We start from the raw sequence: 6,000 nt of genomic DNA on the forward strand, positions 1-6,000 counted from the left end.
GTGATTTTAACATTCTTTTGTCACCATCCCTGCACCATCACAACAGAATGGCTGTGTAACAAATGCAAAATTGCAAAAATTATGATTTATGATGCCATATGCTATACTATATGGCAGTTGTGAACAAAGTACAAAAATCCTATACTTGAGTAAAAGTACATATTAAGGGTCAATTATTAATCAAGTAAATGTTGAGGTTTTCCATTTACGTGTGAACTTCAGCAAAAGTACAAAACCTTAAAACCTACTTAAGGAAACCCACCAAGCACGTTTCCAAAGTACTAGGACTGTGTTATCTTAGAGAAGCCTTTTTTCTAGGCAAAAAATCTCTCTCCTTCTTCCCCTCACTAGAGGACATCTCCTGCTATGCAGAAGGCCCGGTTTAAATTCCCAGCCAATCCCAAACCCCAGCCACTTGATGCAAGTCTGAATGAAATTGGAGGGTTGTGTCAGAAAGGTTATCTGGTGGCCAAGTTGTGTGCAAATCAGATAACCCGTTTTGGCGACCCCTTGGCGGGAGCAGTCGAAAGACCAACAACAACTTCCTTTCATTAGAACTAAGAGGTCTAAACCTGTTCCTGCCTGACAATGCTCCTGCACACAAAGTGTGGAAAAACATGGTTTTGTCAAAGGCTGGAGTGAAAGAAATCCAGTGGCTTACACAGACCTCTGACCTAACCCCCACTAAACACATTGGGGAAACTGGAACGCTGACTACACCAGGCCCAATCACTCACCATCAATGTCCTTATGACTAAACGGCAACCAATCATGTCCAAAATCTAGTGGAAACCCCTCCCAGAAGAGTAGAGGTTACTATAACAGGAAAGGGAGACCTTCACCAAGCAGGTATCAGTGTGATAGTCAGGCATGGACATAATTAGTGGCAACAATAGTTCTAAAATGTATCTGTTACCAAAAACATTGAAGAAGATTTCTTCTTCAGCTGAGGCCTAAACTGCACTTAGTAAGTCAAATTGATTTAGGCGTTCTTTGTAAAGTCTGGTAAATATCACTTATGCTTCGTGGTTCTGAGCCCTTCAATTACTCTTCGCGGCTGATCCACAGATTTGCCTGGACGTCATTTCTGTCAATGGAGAGGTCGCAGAGGATAAGGGGGAGGAAAGGGGGAGGAAAGGAGGGGGTCCAGAAGAGTAGATAGAAGATTGCAGGCTAATAGGCTGAAGCCGGCAGTGCTTGAAGCTAGCTCAGCGTCTATTGTCCAGATCCCTCTCAGAAAAGAAACATTATTCAAGTCTCTTTCAGGCCACAGAGGAGAAATACAGTAATTATCATGCGGACTTGTTTAAATCTGTGAACTCGCCTCCCTGCCTCTCCCCCTCTGCCCCCATTTCTGTGTCCTCATTGTCTTGGCTTATTTCAAAAAGGCTTCTCTAATGAAGGACATGAAGGCCTCAGCTAATGGCCTCAAATAAGTTCCTCTCTGCGCCATTGTAGAGGAATAATGGTGATGTGAGCCCCAGCTGTAAACTCAGGGACTCCATATTGCGCCTGACACACACTGAGTCGCTTGTGAAATCACGCTAAATGCTAATGTGCTTCAGAAAAACACAAAATCTCTTATTTTTTTTGTCTTCCTGCTACCCCGTCCCCTTTTTGGAGAGTCTATTAGGGGAGTCAGCCGGCCTCTGTAAGTGACATTTGGAAAGAGAGGGAGGAGTGCCGGAGAGAGGAGCTTTTCAAACGCCTGCACCATTACAAAGGGTCAAAGTGCTCATTGCTGAAATGGTGAAATTACCGACAAATATGAAATGGTAATCCTTCAAATGGCTTTTTTTTTATTATTTTTTTTACAGAAATACAACATTTACATAACATTTGACCCGAGTTCAAGTTAGATGATTATTTCTGAATGGTTCAAGCCATTTTGTGATGATAGCAAACAGATGAGAGTCCACATAAAAATCGTGTTCTTCTTTCACTTTCTTCTTTGGCTGAAAAATATTTCTATAAAAAAGTGTAGAACTTTCCAGGATTAAGAGCACCTGCTGTTTTAAGGGGGGGGGGGGGGGACCCAACAGGCAAAGCCACCTTTACCCAATCAAATATTCCAATAATGTAATTTAAAGGTACATGTTTAGTAATGATTATAGAAAACAAACAAATAAATACTTTGTGTTAGAAATCATATTACTATGACTGTGAATTCAAAATGTCTAGTTTAAATAATAATAATAATAATAATAATAATAATAATTATTATTATTATAATTATTATTGTTGTTGTTGTTTTTATTATAATTATAATAATAATAATTATTATTATTATTATTATTGCTGTTGTTGTTTTTATTATCGTTGTTGTTATTATTATTATTATTATTATTATTATTATTATTAATACTATTGTTGTTGATATTGTTGTTGTTGTTGTCAGTAATAATAAACATTTATAGGTACATCTTTAGTAATTATTGCAGCAAATAAATGTATTAAATATAAATTAATAAATTGTTAATCACAATGACTATAAATGTACAATGTCTAACAAAAGTTATTATTATTATTAATATTATTGTTGTTTATTATTATTATTAATATTATTATTGTTATTATTATTATTATTATTATTATTGCTGTTGTTGTTTTTATTATCGTTGTTATTATTATTATTATTATTACTATTGTTGTTGTTGATATTATTGTTGTTTTTTTCAGTAATAATAATAATTTATAGGTACATCTTTAGTAATTATTGCAGCAAATAAATGTATTCAACATGAATAAGTAAATTTACAATGACTATAAATTTAAAATGTCTAACAAAAATTATTATTATTATTATTATTATTATTATTATTAATAATAATAATAATAATAATAATAATAATAATCTAGACATTTGTAATACAGTATATTTCTTATTTATCTAAGGGGCTCCAATGCTTTAATGCTGGAGTCTTAAAACACACATATCCATGTTTCATATGACCGAGCCTCAGGAGAACGGCTGAAACAGAATAAGGTTTCACCCAGAACACTGCTTCTTTATCTTTTTTTTATATTTATTCTCTCTCTCTCTCTCTCTCTGTCTGATATTTCTTGACCCAGACCTGGCTCGTCTCTTTATTTCCCCTTCCCTGTGTTTGTGCGCTCTCTCTGTATTTTGATTACATCCTCCTGCACTGACGACTAAATTATGATTGGGTTTAAGGATGGCAGGGCTTTCATCTGGCCAGTGTTGTTGCGTGCTCTCTTCTTCAACACAAAAGGGCCTGCTACCTCTGCTCTGCTCGCTTTTGAAGAGTAGAGCGCCTCTGCCGTCCCCATGGAAACCACTGTTCGCTTTAAGGGTGAGAGACACAGAGTGGACACATAGTGAGTGTGTGTGTGTATGTGTGTGTGTGTGTGTGTGTGTGTGAGAGAGAGAGAGAGAGAGGTAAATCAAAACAAAAAAAAAATAGTAATATAATTGCTGGTGGTCATAAGGAACATTAGATACAGAGAGATGACATATAAACCTAATGTGTTAATGTCATAGTTTAAAACATGCTGTATGACACAAGGTGTTGACTAAACACCTGGAGATGAAAAACTTCAGAGAAGAGGCCATCTTTTTAGTTATTTCCAGAAGTGAAAAAAAGTTTATTATTTTAATAAAATAAAATACTGGGTTATTTCAAAAATGACATATGTCACATTAAATTGAATATGTTTTAATCTTTGTAAAAATCTTTAAAATGAAGCCATTCTTTTATTTACCAACACTGACTCTAAAGAACAAAATGCATTTAACCGTGAATGTTAAAGAAAATTCAGTGATTCTTTAAAGAATACAATTAGCAAATACCCAATGAATAGACATTATAATTAAAGACATAATAATGAATTATTCAACTTTTTTTTATTATATAATTGATCTGTTGAACGCGAGACTTGTGGTAGGTATACGTCAGTTGTTTAATTAAATGTGTTAAGGAACAGGTGAAATGGTGGCATACTGGTTAGCACTGCGGCCTCCAGGATAGAGGGCATGATTTCTGCCTCGGATCTGTGTGTGTGTGTGTGTGCGTGTGTGTGTTCTCCCTGTGCTTGGTGGGTTTCCTCTCACAGTCCAAAGACATGCGGGGTAGGCTAGTTGGTGTTGTTCAAATTGCCTGTAGTGTGTGTGTGTGTGTGTGTGTGTGTGCTTGGGTACCCTGCGCTGTACTGGTACCCCACCCTGGTTGTACTCCGACCAGTGCCCTGGGACAGGCTCCTGTTCAGGATAAGTGATATAGAGAATAAATGAGTGAATATGAGATCAGGAATGAGTGGAGATTCTTATAATAACAAAAGGGGACTGGATTCTGGAATAGCATGTTCAACAAGCAGTTATGGACATCATATAGTGGTTGCATCTGAAATATGCTAAAATATCCATATCCTTGTAAATCTAACATTATTAGGACACCAAAGGAAATCACAATGTTTCCAGAGCTTTATTGTCAATCAAATAGAAAAGAGAAATTGATTATATCCTCTAACATCACTCTCATAAGCATCTATTTGCTGGCGAAAAACATGCCTCTATAACCAACCCCTCGCTGATACACACATATCCCACTCACGCCAGGTGTCACAGACTTTCCATCCCATCTTAATAACATTCGGCTCACGGTAGCACAGAGGCAACCTTTATTGCCACCCAGGCTGGAGAACGAGTCTCTGTCCATATGAGCCAAACCCAATTTTCCCAGGACAATAGTGTCTGTCTGACTTTTCATATCTTTCTTTGACTCCTGTCGTTCGTAGCACAGGCTGTGCTTGCATGTCACCTCAGGATTACCCGGCATGGCAATATCTAATCACGTCAAGGATCCTTAGAGCAGTATAGCATCGTCGCATGTAGACACAACAATCATCAGCAGGCTGTGTCATATTGAACATTCACGAAAGATATATTGGATGTGGAGGGAAATGAAAGGAACCTGAAAGATGTTGATATTTGAGTATTATTGGTTACTATGGCACATGTCGTAGGTGGGGCTTTAGTGAGCACTTGAACTGAACCGAGATGTTGAAGTAGCTGTAAGGATCAGATTGTGCCAAATTGTAAGGGTTGGACGACTAAATCAGAGTGATTCCAAAAACCTCTGCAGTGCCTACCAAAAGTGATACAAGAAATGAGGACCAGTGAGCAGAACCAGGGGCAGAATTAAGGGACCCCACGGCTGGCTGATATGCCTGGGGAGTGATGGGTAGCTCCCTCTGGTGCGATCCCACCAGAGCACAAATTCAAAATGTATGAGATGATTATGATAGGAATGTTCCAGACATGGCTGTGTATGGTGCTGTGAAGCTGAAGTGAGACAATATATTTACACCCATCAACCATGTAACATTGCAGCGCAGTCTTACCCCAGTCTAATGGCAGTGGATCCATTGGGTGCCGTGGGTTGTGGGCGTGCTGTGATTGGTTGATAAAAAAATAACCTGTTATAGGCAAAATAAATTAAAGTTAATTAAACAGATAAATGTTGAAAATGTGTTTACTTTTGAAGCAATCAATTTCCACGCAGTAGTTACTATAATAAAGTTCTTACAGTACATTTACCATAATGATTTTATTACTTGTTATCTATTTCAGATAGATAATTTTTAGGCTTAAGAACTTTGTGAATACAGGCCCAGGTTGTTGGCCTTAGGCTCTTTGCCTGCTGGGCCGAGTGCGTTCTGATGCCTTTCTATTGTGGTTAGCACTAATTTTTTTCCATACATTGGCGTTTCTGTGAGATTGACTGGCTGGCTTTTGGTCCCCGTTGGCATGGGTGAGCCTTGGGTGCCCATGATCCAGGCCCAGTTTACTGATATATAATTGATAATCAATCAGTGTTAACGTTACAGGTGATCAGTGCATTTAAAGCTTTTAATGCCTCCTGGTGTCTTGAAGCCAGAGCAGGAATGAACATAGCAGTGCTGCCCTCTTTTGGACAAAACAAGTCAACACAGGGAATTTATTGTTGTACTGTAAATCCTGACAAATAAGACAAGACACAA

This window comes from Clarias gariepinus, chromosome 5 (genome assembly GCF_024256425.1).
Source record: "Clarias gariepinus isolate MV-2021 ecotype Netherlands chromosome 5, CGAR_prim_01v2, whole genome shotgun sequence".
Taxonomy (NCBI): Eukaryota; Metazoa; Chordata; class Actinopteri; order Siluriformes; family Clariidae; genus Clarias; species Clarias gariepinus.